The sequence below is a fragment of the Gymnoscopelus braueri genome (assembly GCF_963280865.1).
Source record: "Gymnoscopelus braueri genome assembly, chromosome: 2".
Lineage (NCBI taxonomy): Eukaryota > Metazoa > Chordata > Actinopteri > Myctophiformes > Myctophidae > Gymnoscopelus > Gymnoscopelus braueri.
Window position 1 is genome coordinate 16,599,906 of NC_137604.1, and position 25,152 is coordinate 16,625,057.

The following is a 25,152-nucleotide window of genomic DNA, read 5'->3' on the forward strand; positions in this document are numbered from 1 at the left end:
AACAAATATTGGGGTTTCACTGTGTGATTAACTACCTTGTATAGGTTTAACACATGCAGGGCAGTTTGACAGTTTTTCGTCAGATGTACAGCAGAGTACTCAACCCCAGTACTTGAGTAAGAGTACAGATACTCCTGGTCAAATTTACTCCACTACAAGTAAAAGTAGCTCGGTCAAAATGTTACTCAAGTAAGAGTAAAAAAGTAATTGCTTTTAAATATACTAGTATTCAAAAGTACATGCTTTTAAAGATACTTAAAGTAAAAGTTATTTGAAGTCGGCAGTGGCAATGATGTCCTCTGTGTTGAATACAGATACTTTTGTTTTCTTGGCATAGAGCTTGAGGCAGATCTTCCTGCTATCCATTTCTACTGCCAGTTCCCTTACATTCTCTGCTGTGTCCGAGACTCGGGCAATGTCATCTGCATAGTCGATGTCAGTAATCATGATGGGAGTTACTAGCTTATCAATCAATCAATCAACCAAACTTTATTTATAGAGCACACAACCTTAGTTGACCAAAGTGCTGCACAGGTAAAAGCAAAGCAATTACATCAAATCAAAGAACAAAAACACATAACATGTATGCTTTTAGGAGACACAGACACAGAGCAAGATTGTACATTTACACCTATGTACACACAGAAGGTAAGAAACGTTAGATAGGAGTTAAAATAGGAATATTTAGGAGTAAATGTTGTTAAAAGACAGAGAGAAAGGGTGAGTTTTTTGTAAGAACTTAAACATCTCGATGGACTTGGCAGATCTGATGTGGGAGGGAGATTGTTCCACAGCTCTGGGGCCGCCACCGCAAAAGCACGGTCAGCTTAGTCTTCCAGGGGACCAGCGTGAACCCCAGTGCCTCAAAGGATTATTATTTTCCCATGAGGAAATAACAGGAGTCACACATGAGTGACACATCGCTGACAAAGCTGCACTCAGATCACATTAATTATATTCCAGTTCTTAATGTACTTTGGTGATAAAGAAAATCTATTTGGTACAAATTCTCAGATCCAGGGCCATCAACTGTGATCTTTTTGTCAAGATACAATAATATTCAGCTTCAAAGATTAGGACATGGAGCTAACTTTAAACTGAGGTCATCTGTTCTAAAAAAAAAAAACAATTAAATGCATAGAGTAACTGTCATGAAGGGCCTTTTGATTACCGTGATTACACATATTTTTTCACCAGATTATAAGTAACATCTGGTGATATGACACAATACCTTACATGCTCATTCTGCATACATACAGTTGACATAGAAAACAGAACATTCTCTCTGTTCAGTGTATGTTTGTGCAGAGACTTGCAGACATTGGCGCCAATCCTGTGGGTGCAAAAAAGTATTTTATTGCGAGTACAATGATTCCAACTGACATTCATCAGGTATTTCTGATTAAGGGGTTAAAACTTGCTTGATGTGTGTTGTTGAGTACTCTACCACCCAACATAAATCGGCATCCATGCCTGCAGAGATGGTGGTTGCAGTGAGGCAGGTGTTGTTTGCAAGGCATGTGCTTCTTTGTGACCACATCCTCTGCTCTCATGAGAGCAGGATGTGGTTACAAAGAAGAAGCTACAGTATTATCTGCATTTTCATGTGTACCCACACGCACAACCGTTAACTTCATCTTTTCAAGACAAGATGATGCCGACATGCAGCGACAAACTTCACCCTGTCAAAACAAGATGGCACAGAGACAAGTCGACTTGCTTGGTCTCCATACACTCAACCTTTGATTTCCTATACTAACAAACATCTGGTCAAAATGACCTTTGACACGATCTAAATGTCTCAATAGAAGAGCAGGGAGACAAATATAACCGCCCCAATTGTATAAGTTATATTGTATTAACATACTCTACCATACAGATTGGACAAAATTACATTTTATTCATTAAAATAAGTGACATAGTGCCTCTTTAAGTAAATCTCATGTCATTATTTTTTTACAGTACATGCTTTTAAAAATACTTAAAGTACAAGTAAAAGTAAAAGTAGTACATAGAAGTACATTTCTTAATTTTTATATCAATAAATTGCAACTCTTGTTTCAGAGAAGTAACTCTCTGAAACCACCTGCACTGCATGCACTGATGTGCTTGTAGAACCACTAAGTTATACAAAGCAAACTGCAGAAACACCTATAAAAACATAGAAATGACTAGAACTAAATACTTTTACTCCTATACACCCATACAAGATGTAACAAAGAGGCGAGCGGAGGGGGAAGCCAGAAACACGGCTAGTGTGAGAGCGGAAGTGTGGCCAATTGCATTTTAGGGAAGGACAAAAAAAACAGCCAACGTAAAAGTACTCCTTCCTAGAAATGTATTGGGGTAAAAGTAAAATATTTGTCTTGGAAATGTACTCAAGTAAGAGTAATAAGTATTTAAAAAAATCTAATACTAAAGTAAAGTACAGATCCTCAGAATCTGTACTTAAGTGCAGTACTCATGTACATCTGTTACTGTCCACCACTGGGCTGCACCAACCCACTGACCACAGTAATGAATAAACATGTAGCTTCAAGTAAGTCAAATGACAAATGTCCTTGATTGCAAAAAATGGCAATAATGCACCAAGTAAGGTAAGTTCCTAAAAATGACCCCATGATCATGGAGAACATAATGAATGCTCTTCTCTTCATGCTGTTGTCCCGCTCACTCTCCCTCCCCATCTCCCCTGGCATGGGCTGTTTCAGAACATAAAAAAATAGGCATCACCCAAATAAACATAATTCAATATCTTGGAATTTGAAAACCCGATGATGACCAACCAGGCTAACACAGAGCAAGCCACTACCTGAGGGGTTTATACTTGAGGAAGAGCACAGGGTGAACCACTGCCATAAATCTCTACACAGCCCAGTGAACAGGGTTGATCAGTGAAGTATTGTAAGAGCAGATTTAGCTTGACAACACAGGGAAGATATAACAAGCTGTAGATGATCTCACGACACATACACTCAGATTGAGTGTTAAGATCTCTGAGGTGATTGTACCAGGTGGTCCTGTTAATACTAGCCACAGAATGTACTGTAGATGTTGATGGGGACCCCCAGGACCACGTTCGTTGTTGTGCTGGTGATGTCGAAGATGATGGCGGTAGAGACAGAGGATTCGTTTGATGTGTTCATTTTCCTGGCAGCTTTGACTCTTTTCACAATTCAGTAAAGTCTTTTGGAGAGATGGACAAATGAATACTATTCACGACACCTCTACAACATAAAACTAATCAAAACACCTCTTCAACATACAACCTAATACTAATAAAAACACATCTACAACCTAATAGCCTACTAATCAAAACTGTTAGATATAATATTTGCAGTCAGACCTTGACCTGTGAAGTCCCTTCTTCTCTGTGTATCTGCTGTCCACACACCTTTTAATGTTCTGCAGTGGCTGGATATGCAAATAGTTATCACATTCTGACAGGCCATCAATGTTCATCCAACATCAACACAATGTGAAACCTCTGCAGCACAAACAAAATCTTGCTATCAGTCACAGTCGTGAATCAGACAGTCACCCCATGATGATGTTTTGGGGGGGGGGGGCACCCGTTTTATAGCACGGGCGGTGACGTTAAAGAAAGCAAGCACTCCTTTTTCTTGTTATGTATAGCCTATCAAAATCATTTGGAAATAATATTAATAATATTTTTTTTATTTTATAAATGTTTTCTTCTCTCTTTTTTTTAAGTAAAGTAACTAGTTACTAGTTACTTTCATAATTTAGTAGTAAAGTAATTTAGTAGTACTGGTAAAGTAAGTTACGTTTTTGGAGCAGTTATAACTAGTTACTTTTTAAAAGTAACTTGCCCAACACTGCTATTTTACTTTTATCTAAAGCTCAAAACGTGTCACACTGCGAGGCATTGTAAGCTTGTAGATTGGCTTTTCAAATATAGCCTGGCCCTGGGGTGCTTGGGTGCCTGGCCCAAAATGGGGGTCCTTGAAATAAAAATGTTCGAAAATCTCTGACCTTGCCTCTTCTCACTCTGTCTACATGGATGTCACAACTGCAACTGTCATCTACTTGCTAGATCATTGTGACTATCTTACCTACTACTGCATTTTGTTAGGACTTGAAGTCACGCAATGTGGTTTGTGCAAAGGGAAACATTCTCTGAACATAGGCCTACTCTTGTGTCACCCTGTCTTGGTGTCACAGTTTCAGTTCTCTGTTTGGTGGTCCTTAAATAGAGGAAATAACAACATCATCTCCACTCTTAAAGGAGGAGTTCACCCAAAAAATGACTTATTTTATATCAATTGCACGCCCCATGAAGCCTTGAATTCATGGAAATTATTTTTGCTTTTGTCGCATTCCTAAGCCAATAATTTGATGACTGTGTGCATTTCCGGTAGGAGACACAAACAATCTACTTCGTGTCTCCTACCGGATACATTAGCCGGTAGGAGACGGGAATCTAATTATTGGCATAGGAATGCGACAAAAACAAAAACAATTCATGCATTCAAGGCTTCATGGGGTGTGCAATTGATAGACAATAAGTAATTTTTTGGGTGAACTACTCCTTTAAAAGGTGGAATGGAATGATGCTCGTCAATGAAAGAAACACCAGAAACTCTCTATCCCTCTCTCTTTAATAGCTGCCGTTGTCAGGATACATCATCAAACTAGCTGTGACACGTACTGCACTCCTATCAATGCTGCCATGCCCTTCATTAATCACTCATCATGTACTTATCTCTTTTAACTATCAGGTTTCATTGGCATACCGATATACCACAGTAATCTTAAGATTTTAACATCAACATAGAATACCTGTTCACCTTTGTGGGAAAACAAAACTATTGAAGGTACTGTGCCAAACAAAAAACAAGTTTAGTTGGTAGAACTTAATCTCCTCCGCCCCCATCGGTTGCCATTGTGGTTATTCTGCAAGGCTGTGCTTTTATTTACGTATATATACATATTTAGTTGTTTATAGTTTATACTGGTTATTTTTAAAGCCTTTTAGCATCTGCAGTGATTATACTGACCATAGTACAGAAAAAAACAAAGAAGAAATATTTTACTTTAACAACATTGCCAGCTTGGGGTGTTCTGCTAAGGAGGATCATTCATGACTGTTTTGTTGTAAATCTCACTGTTCATCTACAATAAATGAATAAAAAGGTTTGAGTTCCTTACCATTACTAAATATTGTGTCTGTTATGACCCATTAAACAATGAATGTACTGTATAACATGATGTTATGTTTTGTTCTTGCATGGATTTTTATGTTTTTCTTTCAGAAACAAATTAATAAAATAAATGCATTTCTGTAGGTGACAAATAACTCATTTTTGTATTTATTTAGTTATTTCCCAATGTATTTATTTCTCTATTTCCTCACCCATTTTGTATTTCTTCAACCATATGTTAATGAAGTGGCGTGTCTTGACCTCTCAGGCATTAGCAATCAAACCCAGTGATCGAACCCCCACACAGTACTGTGATGCGATTTCAGTGTCTGGCCCTTTTCGCAAAGACTGTTAGTGTTCAGTTGAAACTGTAAAATTGTATAAATATTTTTGGTAACTCTGCTTGTTGCATGATATCACTGAGGATAGTATTAATAATTGTGGGCTATAGAATTGTCACTATTTCTTTATTATTCTCTGCAAAACATTGGCACCTAACTACACCTACATACTTTCACTTAAAAACTCCATTCAAACTGTAAAAATGTGAGTGATTGTGTTTTTTTTTTAAACTGACCATAGACTGTACACTTTGGATAAAGGATTATGGAGGATAATGGTGCCCCATTGATCAAGAGGGGTACATAAGACCTCTGTTGTTTTGCAGAAGTACACGATCATCTCCTTGGTTTTTCCGATGTTCAAAAATAGGCTGCTTTCCTGGCACCACTGCAGCAGTTCCTTACAAACCAGGAAAAACCCCTGCATTACTAACACTGCTGACAGGATAATTGTTCTCACCAAACCCAACTTCACAGAACTAAACAACAAAGCTCATTGCAGCACAGGACTCGCACACCCTGTCAATCATAACCTTACCATAATGCAAAGCTCTGGGCACTGGTAGCCTACAGAACACTGAGATGCAGAAGGGCTCGCTTTGGAAAAAGCCTATTGCAACTAATACCTGCAGATATAGCTGCTTTACTTAAACTCTATATATTTTGTTGTCCAGGGCAACCCCCAGGGCTCTACTAGGTCCGGTCCTTTTCCCCTCGACACCCAATCTCTTCGCATCGCAAAGCAACATGTTGTGTTTCATGTCAAGGACCCCCAAAATTATATGTATTTGGCCGCGGACCCCATCTCAAAATATTTTGTTCCAGGGACCCCCCAGAAGCAAAGATTTAAGTTACAAATGCTCGCTTTATATTTTCAAAAGGTTTGCAGAAATGTTCAAGATTTTTCAAAAATAGCCAAAGTATAAAAGGTTAAAGTGGTTAAAATTATTGTGATGCTATATTAACACATTTTCCTGGGGACCCCTGGAATCCCCCCCCCCCCCCACTTTGAGAACCAATGCTATAGGGTTCATGTGGTTAAACAGCTGGCCTCGCTAAACAGGCCTGAGTGTGTACTGCTGTCTGTCATTTTACATTATTATTACTGTTGTATTGTTAGTTATTGTGTGGTGTTTTATGAGCTATAAGTTGTCCGATATGTACATTGCTGTGGAAAGGGATTCCCCTTGGGGACAATAAAGTCTAAAGTCTAGAGCTGTTCATTTTTAGTCCACTCCTAACATTATACACCATTGTATTCTATATATTACAGGCAAATTAGACTATTAACAAAAGTTTTCTAATGATTCTTCTCTAAAATCGCTTCGCATTAAAATACAGAAAAAGACAGACAGCAGGACAAAACAAAGGAATGAGAAGGGGAGAGAGGAAAATACATTTTACCCAGTTTTAGCCAGTGCACAACAGAAGGTGTCAACAATGTAAAATTGACTTTATATTATTATTATTATTATCATTTTTATTATTATCATCATATATTGACTGGGGAAATCCACCAGAATAAAAGGAAAATTCCTGCACTTAAAACCTCCACTTAAAACGCACGATTTACTTACCTGCTGTCACATGCATTAAGCACTATCCGTCATCTATCTCTCTCTCTCTCTCTCTCTCTCTCTCTCTCTCTCTCTCTCTCTCTCTCTCTCTCTCTCTCTCTCTCTCTCTCTCCGCTCTCTCTCTCTCTCTCTCTCTCTCTCTAACTGACTCTTGTCAATGTAGGTCTCAGTGCAGTTATGTCAGAGCAGGCTCCTGGTCTGCAGCTACCCACTATTGTAGGTTAATCCATAGAGTCAGACTAAGCTAAACATACAGAGATGTCATCTTAAATACTGTAGCGAGAACAGGGTAAGACTTTTTACATTCTGCATTATCATGGCCAGAAAAAAATACATCTTTCAATACAAGAATGAAACTCTGCGTATGTATGGTATTGGTATGGATTCTGGAATGTTATGCTCTTGCGGTTTGCAAGATTAGCTCCGGAAACACACACTGACCCTCTCCTCTCCAAGAAATCAGGCCACAAGCAGTTCTGTAATTATGCATTTATAACACGCAAATCTTTATTTAACTTTCATAGCAATATAGTTAGACAGTCTTGATTATTATCCAATAAACAAAGAATAACAAATGAAAAGAAAGTTATAGATTATGGTCATAGACATATTATTATACATACATATATATATATATATATATATACATATATATATTTATATATACATATATATATATATATATATATATATATATTCATAATAGGATGTCCCAATTAGAAAGAGGAATCTACGACAGCCATAGATATTCACAAAGGATGAGACAAATACAGTGTCAACCAAATACAAGAGCATAGTGAATGGCAATCATTGTGTGAGCATCAGGACAGTATCAATATATGACAATAATATTGTCAATATTAAAATCAATCAGCTTCGCCATGCTATTTCTACGCCGACTTATTGCATTCATGTTTTTAGTTCTTGTATTAAAATTAAGGGGCTCCGGCATGCTATTTCTACGCTGACTTATTGCATTCATGTTTTCAGTTCTTACATAAAAATTAAGGTGCTCCCTCATGCTAGTTCTTCGCTGATTTATTGCATTCACGTTTTCAGTTCTTGTATTAAAATTAAGGGCCTCCGCCATGCTATTTCTACGCTGACTTATTCCATTCACGTTTTCAGTTCTTGTATTAAAGTTATGGGGCTCCGCCATGCTATTTCTACGCTGACTTATTCCATTCACGTTTTCAGTTCTTGTATTAAAGTTATGGGGCTCATCCATGCTACGTCTATGCTGGCTTATAGCATTTGCGTTTTCAGTTCTTGTAAGAAAACGTTTCTTTAATCTACTAAAAGGCCTCTTTTGCTCAAAGCATGACCGCAGTAACCTTATTTTGTGGCCACCATTATCTATCAATCTTTTCACAAATGAGATTTTGAATGTTTTGGATACTATGGGCTGCTCTGATTCAGTATGTACAGGGTTATGGAAGCTTTTTTCACACCCTTGTCTTGGGTCAACAGGGAAATACATTTCTTGCATCGTCATAGTAGATCTCTCTATGTCACTTTCGATCTCTGTATAAAATATTTAGCCTAATTTGAACTTTCTGACACAGGGTAGTACCGGTTTACAGAATCACCAGTAGCAATCAAAGACTGACCTGACACCAGGCTTTGGCATGGTCAATTTCAAGGGATATTTTTGTTTGGTAGGGGTTTGGGCTGTGTAGTTACCTTGCCATAATGTAACTCCACAGATGGACAAGAAATCTAAAATAATTGCTCCATTGATTAGAAATTGAGAATCTATTCTATTTTGTATAAATGGTATATTGCTTTTGCAGCATGCCTCTTGTAACATCTCTGAGGTGTAGGTGCTTCCTCCATTCGTCTTGGTGTCAACGACGACAGCGACCTTTCTACCAGCCATTACACCTCTGGCCTTCTGACAGTTCATTGTCAGATCCAAATGACAGACAGACAGACAGACAGACAGACAGACAGACAGACAGACAGACAGACAGACAGACAGACAGACAGACAGACAGACAGACAGACAGACAGACAGACAGACAGACAGACAGACAGACAGACAGACAGAGAAGGTTGGTATCATTCTAATAATAGATCTGCATATCAAGACAGAAACATACTAAACTTCACTTTAAGCAGGGGGTAGTGCTGTAAACTGCTACTGTTACTTTTCAAAAAAAGGTTAATTATCAACACACTGTCAATGCGCTGAAGTGCCCTTGAGCAAGTGGAGCTGCTCAGTGGCCAACAGTATAAGACTGTGGTTGTACTGGTCAGCTCCCAGGTTTTAATGTGTGTGTGTCGTGTGTGAATGTGAAGCAGAGCGTTCTTGAAAAAGAGAATCCGTTCTCACCTCCCCTGGGTAAACAAAGGTACTGTAGGTAGGCCTAAGTAAGTCTGTGAGTAATGTAGACTAACTTCATTAAGGCAGCACCACCTGCTAGGTGTGTGGTAACTACTTTCCAGTGGCCCTGAGAGGGCTACATACATTATGTATCTTGTATGAATGCTGTTGATAACAATGATTTGTAATTGTTTGTTAATGTTTACCATTTACACAGTTTAGGTGCGTGTGTCAGTGTCAGTGTCAGTGTCTGTGTATGTGTCTTTGTCTGTGTCTGGTGAAAGCACTCCTCTGCTAACTGTAACATATACTGTAGCTGACAGCTATTAAGCATATCAAGCAGACAGTGTGCCTTGTTCCTCTGCTCTGGTCTGCTCTGCTCTGCTAATATTGTCTTCCCCCTCCCCTCTCCTCTCCTGATTTTCAAAATATGTTTCAATATGGATTGCAATTTGCACCTCTCCAGTAAACAAAGGGATCTTTGATATTAATGGTAGATAGCAAAGAAAGAGGTCCTGCACACTGTCTGGAATGTATTATTATTACATTTTTTTCAAATAGCTAGGACAATGTTTGTCCTGATGACCGAAACTTCGACTGAATATAGTTTTTTGCAAGTTCCAGACAGTGTGCGCCAAAGGTCCCTTTGTGAACATTAGGACCTTCCTTTTTGTCCTATGCACCTGTCATTAACCTTTGAGGTGTGCATCTGCCTTCTTTTCAAGTTTGTGCCTAGAAGCAATTTGATTATACCCGAGATACTGATCCATTTCCCAATAAGTTACCCATCACTCAACTCCCCCAAATTCACTGACAATTTAAACGATACACAACCCAGGTTGAATATAAATAAAGATCCTGTTCTGCTTGCTTTTATTCCATATCTTCCATTCCAAGGACATCAAGGCTTACCTTTGTTTGTAGTCGCTCAGCACAGGTATGTAGTAACTGACAAGTGATGGGAGCTCGTCTTGGTAGTTCTCACAGGACTTGACACAGTACCTGTCCATAAAATGCAATATATCGTTGGTTGAGATTTGGATTGATTTAGAACACGGTCAGGCATGGCGGGTATAGGCATGACAGAGGGAGAACAGGGCGTAGCATATACCACATATAGACCTGGCTATAGGTATATTCGTTGGTGGAGTGAAGAGATGTTTATCAATAAATCACAAAAGCTACTGTAGAATAAAGGTGAGACAAAATTAATGCATTCCACTTGGTGTTGAACATACAGTTATATAACCATGTCAGTTATTTAACTATTTTCCTGGGAAAAGGTTATGCTTGTTTCATCGTCACACAACATAAATTGTAATCATGGCCATAGCCAGCTATGAGGTCATTGAAGACCAGACCTTAAAGGGATAGTTCACCTAAAAAAAAATCTTATTTTCAATCAATTACACCCCCATGAAGCCTTGAATTCATGGAGATTGTTTTGTTTTTGTCGCATTCCTAAGCCAATAATTTGATGACCGGCGGAAAGATGCTAATATCTCCCGTTGGAGACTCAAAGTTGACACTTTGAGTCTCATACCGGAGCCGCCGCCGGGTCATCAAATTATTGGCTTAGGAATGGGACAAAAACTAAAACATATCCATGAATTCAAGTCTCCATGGGTTGTGTAATCGATAGGAAAAAAAGTCATTTTGGGGGTGAACTATACCTTTAATCATTTCAAATACTTTAAATAGCACATTAGCATGTGTGTGTGTGTGTGTGTGTGTGTGTGTGTGTGTGTGTGCGCGCGCGCGTGTGTGTGTTTCTTGAGAGTGAAAATTACAATTTTATGAATATGGTACATTTTTTAATAGATGCTATTCAATTTTGCTATTCGATTTCTTCTCCCTTCCCAGAGAGAGACAGATATACTCTTGTATACATTATGGATTGGGACATTTTCCCCATAAGTCTGTCTTATTTATTATTCACAATGTGAAGTGTTGTGAGCTTGTAGATCTACTATTCTCAAATAGCCATAGATCTGGTGAAAAAATATGAGTTTTTTTAATTAAGTAATTAGCTCTAGGACTTTCAGCTGAGGACATAAAAACTTTAGATAGGCTACTAAATGAACATTAGACAAATTATTTAAATTACTAAAACAAATCTACGATCTACGTCATTAAAAGACAAGAGGTCTCAGTATCTTACCTGCTTCAATGTTGAAATCCTGATGTAGGTCTGGAGAGAAGTAATAAAAAAAAGGAAGTATAAAGCTATGAAGCTTCATCAACAAGTTGGTAGCTTGGTAAACCATCCCGATCACGTAATCCACAAATGTGAATTTCGCGACCGGGATGGCCTACCAAGCTATTGAGAATTGGATGGGTGACACCAATAGTGTCTCTCCGTCCTTTTATAGATTACAGTCTGCCAGTTCTTTGATAGGCGGAGCCAGAGATCTATGTCGTTTACAAGAGGACGTAACATTTCTTGTAAATGCCAGCGTGGTAACCATATCTATGGTGGTAAATGCTGTGAGCGGATCATGTGACCAAATACCACAGAGAGACGAGAGAAAACATTTGCAATATAAAGACATTTTGAGGGACAAGTGCTCAATAAAAAAGGGGGCACCCCCTCATAATTATTTATACAAAAAATGCAAAAAAGGTTACGTACAGAAGCACATGTTTGTTTATTTATTCATTTGTAGGCCTAACACTTGTTTTATACTCAACAGATTCAAGATTGTAACCTATTTCACCTTTCACTTTCACTACATAACAAAGCACACAGACACCACAGAACCACACACTGAAAACATCTGATGGGCTTTTAAAGTATTTAAACCTATGAAGAAAATAAAACACTGATTTCTCTTTTTGTCTATTGTTGAGTGTGTGAAAGGATTTCTAAGCTGCATACAGAAGATCAAGTTGGAACAGATTATATCAGCAACATATTAAAAGTCAAGTAGCTTGACTTATCCGATTAAATGGCTTTGCTAAATAAAGGTCAATCATAAAACATAAATGGAACTGTATTTTCAACATTTGTGGAGAACATCGACACATACTGCAACTCTGTCCTCTATCTGGTTCTCAGAGGATAACTAAGCTACATTCAATATCCAACCGTCCAGAATGTTCAGGGTCCAGAGTGATCTGTCAGTCCAACTTTACACTCTGACTGCTTGTCAGAGTGTACCCTTGTAGATCTAACCTATAGACCACAGACTAACCTGGACAGAGACTCACAAAGAGAGGACATTTTGTCAATCCTGCAACTTGTATAAAACAACTTTTCATTCATTCATTCATTCAAACCTTTATTTATTCTCGAAAGACATTGAGGTTGCCCTCATTTGCAGTGTCGTCGAGATACAGCACAGTACAACATCAATACAACATCATATTCATATCAATAACAGATTCAGAACAAAAACAAAATTAAAAACAGTTAGACATTTGTGGGTAGATCTGCAATCAAAGATTTAAATTGACCATATGTTATGGGCGAACTGATCTTAAATTTCAGCTGCAGATCATTCCACGTAGTTGGGGCACTAACGCAAAAAAACTAGAGTACAACAGGGTATAAAGCATTATGTGTTCAGTTAGTTAGTTAGTTAGTTAGTTATTTATTTATTTCGGTACATTTAACAGAACAGATATATACATACAGTTAAGTCTACTAATAGTGGCCCGAAAAGGTGTAGGGCAGGCTGAAGCCGAAGCTTATTTTGCCTACCCTATTTGAAAAGTAACAAAAGTTTCAAAACAAAACGAAATAACACAGTTTCAAATATTGGTTAATGAAACTGAAAACATTGGATACATTAAAAAAAACTAAGCAAGATACTGTCCAAGAACAGAGAGCAAAAGGAAATTAGATGAGTTTCACTAAATACAATACAATTTGTTTCTATGCTTCATCATACTTTTTTACCACATAATATGGTTATAATTCTACTTTATCTATTATATGTTGATAAAATAATAGCTTAATACATAGATTAGTTAATTAAATTAAATACTTTTACTTTGAATGCATGAGTTGACATTTATATCACATTTTGGTCAGTACTGTATGTCCCAGGTGTAGCCTATATAATTTAGAATATGGATTGAGGATATCATGAAGCCTTGTTCCAATAAAGAAATGTAAAGGGTACTTTTTACCTATTTAAACTTGAAAACATAAATGACCCTAACACAATGGAAGGGTAAGGGTTAATAATGTTAAAAAATGCTACACATTGTTAAGTAGCCCACTGTAATTTAAAAGTGCAACGTTGTTGAAAAGGCTGTTGACACCAGTGCCCCTGTGTGGCTGAAGTGCACAGCTGCGTTGTTGAGCACATATTGAGCATTAATAGCAAATAGGACAGCAAGAGATACACTGTCACTGCATAGTGTGAAATTACTGAAAATGTACTGCATCCATGTGGTGTGAGATGTGTGTGTCTCTGATGAACTGTGAGTAGAAGTAGTCATTAGATACTGAAAAGTCCTGAACACTCATTAGAGGTGTTTTCAGTTCTTGCGTCCACCTCTAGTCAGGTTGAAGCTGGGTGGAGCTATATGCTCACAATTGTATGATAACAATAAATAACCTACTGTACAGTATGGGCCAAAAAAGAACAATAACAAGGTAATTTGGCCTGTCCTTGGAGATGCAACAAAACTGACAGGAGAGAGCTTTCAATCAAACTTAGTTTGCACACACCCACACAGCCCTGAAAATAATGTAATGTAATCTAATGTTACATTACATTAATGTAATGTAATGTAATACGTTTTTAATGACCCAATTTCATGGCATATTGTCATGTCAGCAATGCTGTTAGCTTCCTATATACTGTATGTACAGGTATGTGCTAAAAAAGCTACTCTCCATGTGGCACAGTAATGTTAATCCAAGCTGCTACCTGTTGCTAGTGTTATTGTTTGACATTGTTAATATTCTGGTTTGTTAAACTGATATGGTTTTTTTTTTTTTTAGCACAAAAGAGGTGGAGATTGTCTGCACTGTCTTTCAAAGTAGCAGCCTGTATTATTATTGTGTGAATTTAACGAGTAATGCCTTTACTGCCCACCTGTTGATTAGCGGGCTAGGGCACAAGTGGTTAATCACGCTAATCGATTCATTAATTTATAATAAATGAATAAAAAACACATTATAAAAACACGCTTCTTGATTATTTAATTAATCAGTAATCGATATAATAATTGCAATGACAATAAACGATAGTCGCTGCCCTACTCTGCACATCCTCTTTACTTTTCAGAGGTTTGATAACCAACTGATAATTTGCTCTTCTTTCAGACATTCAATCCCCAGTCAAACAGGGCAGTGATACAAAATGTAGTTGTGTTCAACGTAGGTTCGGGAGTAGAGACCACCCTCTGCTCAGCCACTCACGTTCATGATCAAGTTCACCTGCGCTGCTTATCTCTCAGCCAATCCACGTAGCAATCACCACAGTATAAATACACCTGCGATTGTATCACTTACCTGTTTGATTCCGCTTGCGTTTTCAAAATGCCCTCCTCCTCCCCAACATTCCTCCATTATTTTTGCTCTCCTAACATCTCTACCTTCTTTTCTCCAGGAAGGCAGCGTTCGGAGCAGAGGCAACAGACAGCTCCGGGGCCGAGCAACCATGGTCGTCTGGCTCCCGAGACTACACCCCCACCCTGAGTCTCGCCCCACCTCGGGCCCCTCATCAATACACATACTGTACATCTCATTCCATTCAATAAATACTGTTTAACTTGAGCAGAAGGTGTGGTCTCTTACTAGTGAACACAAGGGCATCTGCAAGCATCCCGTCCTCCGGACCTATATCTAGAACCGTTGCTGTAGAGCCTGAGAATCATCTTGGCTGCACAGACCAGCGATTCCACGCCCATGCGCCACCACCCAGCAAAGCTATTGCCAGTCACCACAGTAACGGAAATGTAAGCAGAGAGAGCCACCATCCAACATCTGACCGCAATAACAGATTCACCAGCACCACAAGTCACGACGATGGCAACCTGTTCACCAGTGCATCTCAGTGGGCAGAAGCTGGTGCAGGCATAGAGCTGTGGAATAACACTGGCAACCTAACCACAGGAAACTGTTCTCTGGACCCTCCACATAACTCAGGCCCACATCAAGAGAGAAGAACTAGGAGCAACACTGATGGCAGAGAGGGTTCTCCTGGAGCTTCAGAGGACGGGGGAAGAGACGTTTCTGGCGACCCAAGTAACATCGCTCCATCCCTGGCTGGCGATCTGGACTGGGAACCCGATATGGTGCTGGTGGATTCTGTTCCAATTAAAGTAGAGGCAGACATGAGCTCAGAGTGGAGCATAATAGACAGGGATGGGATAACCAGGTCTGCCAAACGGAGACTCCAGAAAGACAGGAGAAAGGAGGTGCTAGAAGCAGTGCGCTCAGCCCCGACACTGAGCACACAGATCTCAGACGGAACTACAGGTTTAAAGTCAAGTTTGCTTGATATTAATATTGCGTCCTCTTGCAGCGACCTCTCCTCTTTCTCCTAATCATTTTCTTCTCCAATCAAAACCCCCAGGCAGGTTTTACACCCTCAGGCAAACCGAGGAGACAATCAGTCGTCTGCCCTCAACGACATGGTCGCTTCCTCCGCCAGGGGTGAGTTTAGCAGGCTCCTGAGCTCCATCCCGCCTATGGCGCTTCCTGCCCAGAGGCCAACCGTTCCGTTGCGAGCTGTGCGGGAAGACCTTTGGCAAGTTCCAGTCCCTGCGGCGCCACCAGCGCGTGCACACGGGCGAGAAGCCGTTCGGCTGCCGCCACTGCTCCAAGCGCTTCTCCCACCAGCATCAGATGAAGAACCACGAGCGCGTTCACACAGGAGAGAAGCCGTTCCGCTGCCCCATCTGTGGCAGGTGCTTTGTGCAGTCCAACCACATGAAGAGACACCTCAGCATCCACACGGCGGAGGACAAGTCAATGAGGTGATGAAGAAAGAAACCTCAGAGGATAGATCAGTGATGTGATGAAAGGACATCTCAGCATCCACATGACAGAGGACAGATGAGGTGATGGTGCATAGCAGTTGCCTTCTGATATGAGGGCAAAAGTGAAGTCCAGTAACTGGGACAAAGTGACTCAGCACCAAGATAGGGCGATGTGTATTAAATCGATCTGGAAAATCGATTTGAAACACACATGGGAGACTTACACTTGCTAGAAAACCAAAAGTTTAGTATGGACACGAAATGTACACCACAAAATGCTCTCCGAAATATAACATTCGAAATATTGTCAAAATATTGAATAAAGTTTTGGAGTTTAGACACCATATAGAAAATACTGTGCTATAGTAAAACGTATCTGAATAATACTTAGGATCAGGCCTGAAATTTCATTTTAGGGGCGAGACCCCTGGCCTTTGGTGTTATAAATTTTTTTGCAGGCACAAATTCAAATGTCACGGCAGCAAGGACAATGATTTTAAGTTCACAGGAAAAATAAATTGAACTTAAGTGTTCAATTCATAATCAGGCTGATTTTATTATTTTATATAACTCCCTGAAAGCTGTTTATTTCACAGAATAATGTTTTGGTACTGTCACATTACCAATTATTTGTACAAATGTCTGAGTCAAAAAATTATACACCTGGACTTCACTCCAGTCACTGGACTGGTTTGAAGATGGGGACAGGGAGCCTAGGGCAGTTGAAGTGTATGTTTTGGAGTTCTTTGGACCATATGGAGGTATGTTTGGCCTCTTTTTGGTGATGCCAGGCACCATTTCGCAGTGGCAAAATTCTTGTCTATGATCTCCAGGAGCACAACCCTGTGCCTTGATGATGATATGGTCTTCAATGGTTAACATGTAGGCTTGAGCAGTGAGCACCAGCCATCCTGCCTTCTCTTCATTATTGAGAACTATATGAGAGGTAGAGACAAGGAACATAATTCTAATTAAGGTGCAATTAAGTTGGGGATTCACGTTTCCCTTCTTCACCATAGGAGGTTTCGGCCCTTGTGGTGGCGCACTATGTCTACTTTCTCTCTGAACCACTGCCTTTCTATCTCAGTCACATTGCAGCCATTTTTGATGCACGTAACACTTCTAGGTCAGCGACTTTCTCGTCTCAGTAGCCCACTCAGTCATAGAGTTGTGGCATTGATTGACAGTGACCTATCAGGATGAGTTTGAATTAAATATCCTGGATGACCAGTACTAGATTTGTGTCACATATTGCAGTATTCCAGTGGTCCAGGCTCGAAATTGAACCTACCACTGGTTATGTGCGCAGCGTTTGACTTACTCTTGTCCAATTAGTATTCAGAATTTAATTAATAATACATTCGAGCTATTGCTAGTTGAAGGACATTATGTGAGTGATTTGACATGTTGACAGGCCATGACTGATATATGGACGGGTCAAAACATCCACCATCCCCCGCCCCTCCTCCTCTCACTTCAGAGGATCAAAGACCTGTCGCTGTGGTGGCGACAGTGAGCTCCCACCCTCGCCACTCACCAACTCACCCCCACCCCCATTGGTCACATTCACTCTCAAATACTTTGGTCAACATCTGTGGAACACATAGTATATCTATTGTGTTTGTCATTTATTCTCATAATGTGTGTGCATCAGAAGCATATCGTTGCTGTCAGGCAGAAACCTTGTCATACTACAGTGTCACATAAAAGTAGCAGAATTAGTAATATTGCACCTATGTATTAACACAAGCTTGTGACTAAATAATAACTACATTGAGTCCATTTGAACACAGGTTCTTGTTTCCAAAAGTAATGAATGAATGAATGAATGAAATGATAGTGTTTGCTATCAATATGTGTTTATATAAGATTTGAGTCATATTCAAAGACGCTGATTTGTGCTGTGCACACACTTCACACAGTTTGATTAATACATTTTGCAGGAAATAAAAAAAACTGATTGCAACAATATGACATATTCGCTATAATCAGTAAGATGTGAGTGATACTTAAAATATTATTTCATTCACAGGCAATCAACTTCAGACTGCCTCTTCACTCTTCCATGAGCAGAGTGGGAGCGAGAGTAGATAACACTGGGCATAAGGCAATGGCATCTGGCACGCTGATAATGTAACGGGTAGCGCAGGTGTTTTAGGTATAAGGCTGGTGCCGCAAAATAGCAACTCGGGCATGGGAACACCCCTTGCGCAATACTAAATCCCTAAATAGTGGGTAGCATGACTTGGATGCAAAATAGGGCCTTCATTCCCTTCCCCAATTTGCACGTTCTAGATGTGGCTTGCATCAAGTATCCCTTGGTGAGCAGATAAGGAGAAGGCATTACCAACAGCAACAGAGGTGGTTCTTGCTGTGCGATATGTGTGCAGCAGTTGGAGGACACTGTCATTAAGACCGACCCCACAATCAATTGCTTTGCATAGGTTTAGATTGAAGGACCAGAATCGCCAGCATCCAGATTCATGAGTAGGTCATTGGTAACCTTAAGCATGTCTCAGTATTATGGAGTGCTCTAAAACCAGTAACTAACTTTTCATATAAATTGTTATTGCTCAACTGAGAAAGAAGCTGTGAGGAAATCACTTTTTCCAACATTTTTGAAACAGGACCGTTTTGAGATGAGTCTGAACAGGAACAGGAAAGGGGACGGGGTATGCCAGCTTCTGGAAACCTGCAGAGCCTATTATGCATTTATTGACGGTTAAGTCTAAAGTGGGAACAATGCTTTATTAATAATAATAAATAATAATAATAAACTTTATTTGTATAGCACCTTTCATGACATGAAATGCAGCTCAAAGTGCTTTACAGAGCAAGAATACAATTACAGTTTGAACCAATTTAACAATAAAGCAAACAAAAATAAAATAATATAAAATAAAAGCAAAGGCATAAAACAACATTAAAATAGGCAATACAGTGAGGAATTAAAAATCAACCAAAGAATCAGCTAAAAGCAAGAGTGAAGTAATAGGTCTTGAGCTGTGCTTTAAAGCTATCGACAGAGGCTGCCTGTCTTAAGTGTAATGGTAGTTTATTCCACACTGTCGGTCCGTAAAAGCAGAATGCTGCTTCACCGTATTTTTTATATGTCATTGTAGGCACCTCGAGCAGGTCAGCACTTGAAGACCTGAGGGCCCGGTTTGGAACATATCTCTCTAGGCAGTCAGAGAGGTAGGAAGGTGCCAGACCAGTTAGAGCTTTATAAACTATTAAAAGAATTTTTAAATCAATCCTAAAAACAACCGGGAGCCAGTGTAGTGAAGCTAGAACTGGAGTGATATGTTCTCTCATCCTAGTTTTAGTTAAAATTCTGGCTGCCGCATTTTGAACAAGTTGTAATCTGTCAGTTGTTTTCTTTGGCAGGCCAGAGTAGAGTGCGTTGCAGTAATCAAGCCGAGAGAAAACAAAAGCGTGGATCAGCGTTTTTGCATCGTCTAATGACAGATAGTCTCTAATTCGCGCAATATTTCTAAGATGAAAGAAAGCAATCTTGGTGACATGATTAATGTGTGTATTAAAATTCAATTCAGAATCAATAATAACCCCCAGGTTCTTTACTGTGGTGTTACTTTCTACAGCCAGGTTACCAAGTCTACTTGTTATTGATTCTCTCTGCTCACTGGAGCCAATTATGAGAACTTCTGTTTTATCCTCATTTAGCTTAAGAAAGTTCTCACTCATCCAGCATTTTATACTGGACAGACAGGTCAACAATGGGTCTAGAGCGCAGGGGTCGTCTGGAGCTACTGAAAGATACAGCTGGGTATCATCAGCATAGAAATGGAAGTTCACTCCGTGATCGGCGATGAGTTCTCCCAGCGGTAGTATATACAGGGAGAACAATAAGGGACCCAGAATTGAGCCCTGTGGAATACCAGAACAGATGTTGTGTTTGTCTGAGTCAAAGTTAGCTAGACTGACAAAATAGCTTCTGCCTGTTAGGTAAGAGTAAAACCAAGACAAGGCTGTGCCTGACAAACCAATCCAGTACTCCATGCGTTGTAATAGAATTGTGTGATCAATCGTATCAAAAGCAGCGGTTAAGTCAAGGAGTAGGAGAACAGATACATTTTTGTCGTCAGCGGACACCCTAAGATCATTAATTACTTTTACAAGTGCTGTTTCTGTGCTATGACCTTTCCTGAAGCCAGATTGGAATTTGTTATGAACCTTATTGTTCTGTAGGAACACATCCAGTTGATGAAAGATAGTTTTTTCTAAGACCTTGCCCAGAAATGGCAGATTAGAGATTGGTCTATAATTACCCAGCACCAATGGATCAAGGTTGTGTTTCTTGAGTAACGGCCTGACTACAGCCGTTTTCAGTGAGTCTGGAAAGACGCCTGAAAGTAGAGAGCTGTTTACAATTTTTAGGATATCTCCAATAACACTGTCTAAAACCTCTTTGAGAAACGGGGTGGGTATTGCATCCAGTGAGCAAGATGATGATGTCATCTGTGATATAGTTTTACGGAGTTCCTCTTCATTAATTGCGCAGAATGATATTAGGCTTCCTCTGGAGTGATCTACATTTTTGCACCATGCACCATTTGCCGCATTTGCAGTGCTGGCAGCAGCATTCATAATACCAGCTCGAATGCTAAAAAAAAATGTTTTCAAAAAAGGATGCGAACTCATCACACTTAGCTTTAGAAGCAGGGAGCGACTCCTTGTAAACCTGGGGGGGGTTTAAGAGATGTTCAATGGTAGAGAATAAGACTCTGGCATTTTGCTTGTTGTCATTGATAATGCCTGAAAAATATGCCTGCCTTGCTAAGCGCAGTGCTTTGTTATAGGCCACTGTTGACTTCTTAAAGATCTCTAGGTGGACAGTGAGTTTGTTTTTTCTCCAAATTCGCTCAGCTTTACGACATTCTTTCTTGAGTGAGCGCATGTGCTCGTTGATCCAGGGTGTTACTCTAGAGTTAAGTTTCTTTTTAGTTTTCATAGGAGCCACTATGTCGAGAGCTGACTCTAATTTGAGATTAAAATGTTGAACCATATCATTCACTGAGGGAGCATCAAGTAGGGGGGGCACCTGCACACACGCCAGATGACGAGGAAACTCGTTTGCTGCAGATGAGCTAAAAAAACGTTTTTTTATAGTATATTCTGTATTGTTTTTCCCTAGATCAGAGACAGTCATATTAAAACACAATAAATAGTGGTCTGTTAGGCTTATCAATAATACTGTCAACAGTGATAATCAAACCTTTAGTGATCACCAAGTCCAGGGTATGGCCATGTTTATGTGTTGGCCCAACAACAGAATAAAGTCAAAATTGTGCAGTAACTGTAGGAAACCCATAGCCACAACATCTGAAACAATGTCAACATGTAGATTAGCATCTCCAGTAATCAGAGTTCTGTCATAATTAGTGGAACAGATAGATAAAAGTTCTGATATTTCTGTTAGAAATAAGGCTTTGCTGCACTTTGGAGGTCGATACATACTAATCATAAGCACAGAGGAATGACTCTCCAATATGGTGGCCTGGTATTCAAATGATTTAAAACTGCCGAGGTTTGGCAGAGGTTTGAATTTTAAAGTGTCAGAAAAGATATTCGCCAGACCACCTCCTCTTTTTCCCTCACGTCCTGAGTGAATGAAACTGTACTTTGGTGGGCATGCTGCAGCTAGGGGCACCGCTCCATCAGATCCAAGCCAAGTTTCTGTTAGAAAGATAATATCTAGTTTCTCTTTACATATGATATCATTTACAGAGGAAGACTTGTCATTAAGTGACCTGATGTTAAATAGGGCCAAGTTTAGCTTCAGGCATTCAACTATCTGGCTGTTGCCTCTACAGGGAATGCGTGTTAAATTTGCTATATTTGCAGAGTGTTTAAAGTCACTCCTTGTCCCGGAGGCTCTATTTGAGATAACAGTGGAAATATTGTAAACCTTGTTTTCTACAAGGCTAACTGAAATAGCCTTGGGCCCAGACATGATTTTGGCTATGCATAATGGACCCTGCCTATCTCAGCAGTCAAATGTATTCTCTAGACGTAGGGAAGCCGACAGGACGTTCTTGTTCTTGCGCCTCTGTTCTTGACGTTCTTCGTTCCTGTTCTTGCGCCTCTGTATCGCTTGTGCCAACACCGTCAACCGTCGAGGGGGGATGGGTGGGGGGCAGGGCACGGTTGATGGTTGTGGGGCCTGGCGTTTGATTTGGGGGGTGAGTCTAATCCCCTCTTTAATCAAGTCGTTCATGCTACTGGTGAACTCCAGAAGAGGTATTGGGGACAGGGAAAAAGATGATGATGAGGAGGAGGAAGGTGATGGAGTTGGATGATCTTCCTCATTGAGAGACTCCTCTGTGTCTCCTCCCTCTTCCAGCATGACCGTGGCTGCAGAGTCCACAATCTCCTCCCGCGGATCCAGGCCGTCATCAGCAGTCGACTCCTCCGTGTCTCCCCCCACCCCCAGCGCGACCGTGGCTGCAGAGCCGACGCCGGGGGCCGTGGCAATCTCCTCCTGTGGATCCAGGCTGTTATCAGCAGTTGCTTTCAGTACGCTGTCCTTTGTTTTTGTTTCCGAGTCTTCACTATCAGAGAGTTCATTTGCCATGGATGCTCCTCCACCATCCTTGGTAGGGGGGGGCGTGGCCCCCCCCCCACTTCAGCTGCAGCGGTGGGGGGTGGTGTAGTAGCGTCTACACAGAGCCATTCATGTTTCTCAGCAGCGGCAGCAGATAACAGAGCACTATCTGTTGTTATGGAATCCTGTGCTCTGGCCTTGGCAGAGCCCGGCGAAGACACAGGAACATTGTAGAAAAGGTTTGACATAAACAATTTTGTTCCCAGCTTGTTCAATTTAAGCCCATCCGAGGAAAAAAGGTGTCTTCTATCCCAATTTTTTTTTTAAATTGTCAATAAAATGTACAGATTTTTTGGTGCACGTAGTTGAAAGCCATTTGCTCAGTGCAGACAGTCTACTGAAACGTTCATCACCGCCTCTTGTAGGTGGTAGTGGGCCGCTGATGCAAACCTTTACATCAAGTGAGCTGATTTTGCTGAATAAGGCAGTGAAATTCTGTTTTAGGATTTCTGACTGTTTGTCCTCTGTATCACATGCCAACGTGCAAAATCAGGGTTTTCACCGTTGGGTGTTCAGCGACAAGATTCAGAATTCTGTCATTCATGTCAGAGACTTTGTCTTTGGGGAAGCATAACACTTTTGCCTTTCTTCTTATCATGCTTTTAACATCTTTAATAGCGGCATCCCCTATGATCAGAAATTCAGGCTCACCATATAGCCTTTTTCCTTCTGAGTTACTCTTGGTTCTTACCCTGCTGGGTGAAGAGGATTTGTTTGGTCTGTCATCAGACGGGCATCTGGGGTCCTGAAGCAATGGGGTGAATCTATTTCCCAGTTGCACAGGACACTCAGCACTCGATGTTTTGGGAGATTTGTTAGTAGATCTCCCTTTGGCAGTTTTCCACTGTTGACGCTCAGCACTCGATGTTTTGGGAGATTTGTTTGTAGATCTCCCATTGGCAGTTTTCCGCTGTTGAAGGGGGGTGGAAGACGCGGTACCCTGTGTCCGGGGGCATCGATGATGGTGACGCGCGGGTGGTAGCGCAGGCCAGCTGGTCAGATCTGTAATCACAGGGCTCCGAGTTCTGCCAGTTATTCGCCCCTTCAAAGCCTTTGGCTTTGCCCCGAGAGTGTTCCATGAGAAAGCCTTGTCATGGTCTTGTCCGTTGCTCTGAGACTGTGGAATTCCATAATGTTGATTCACTTCCACATTCACTCTTAAACAGTGTAAGTCCGTTTCCAGCACTGCAATCCTTTGAAGCAATTTTTGGTAGTCCTCTGTTGAAACAGTCGGGTACATCATGATGCTAATTAGCTTTGGCTATATGCCACGTACCCAGTCACTGGAGGTCGACAAATAGGTCGAAAAATAGTATATTGAAATATGGCAAAAGCTTCTATCTATAGAAGAAATAGAGTCCCATGGGTTTATAAATATCCAGGATCCATTCGTGGTTTCTCAGGGGAAAAAAATAAAATAAAACATGGATATCAGCAGGGGAATGTAAGCATAGGGCAGAGCGAGCAGCAAAAAGCGTCCTCACTGTACGAGAGCAGACACTAGTGTTAAGGTTAATACATCATGTATTATGCACTCATTAACAACAATGCTTTTCTCAGCTATCTGGAATCAGCAACATGTTGTCAAGGATAATCAAATGTGAATGAAATACATATAAATACAATGTTTTAGCAGAGATGATTTCATGATTGTAAAGGATTTTATTAATGATTTTATTTTATTAATGTTCTTAAGCTGTCTATAAACACAAGTTTACAGGTTTCTTATAAGCACTTATAAATGTCTTATCATCTAATATACTGTATATGTTTACAATGCAATGATTAACACTTATATAGTCATATTAACACATAAATATCTTATAAGGGACTTACCCCCAATCCAACCTTTGAAGTAATGCTTAGTACAAGCGCCATAATGTACCGAAAGAATGTGACCGACCAGTGCGTCACAATGTGTGCTATTGGAAATTCTGACCTCAAGGTGGCACTAAAGCAACTGGTTGGGTCACCGAAACCAGTAGCCAATAGCCACTTGTGAGGGTTAGCAATACACTGGAACAGATAGTGAAATAACACAACCAAATGGTGCAGCCAAAACACAACATTACACACATACAAGTGTTCACAATGACAATATGTGGATTATATATTTTTCTACCCACTACAACAATATTTAACTTCATTTATATAGCCCTTTTTGAAACAAAGGTAC

At 40.2% G+C, this 25,152-nt stretch overlaps 1 long non-coding RNA gene across 1 annotated transcript; it reads right to left on the reverse strand.

Moving 5' to 3' along the window:
* Positions 1 to 7,557: 7,557 nt before the first annotated feature.
* Positions 7,558 to 11,736, reverse strand: LOC308074579. Its single transcript, XR_013932127.1, has 3 exons — positions 11,571 to 11,736; positions 10,322 to 10,411; positions 7,558 to 8,977 (listed from the first exon to the last, which is right to left on the reverse strand). It is a non-coding gene; the product is annotated as an uncharacterized lncRNA (long non-coding RNA).
* Positions 11,737 to 25,152: the final 13,416 nt, after the last annotated feature.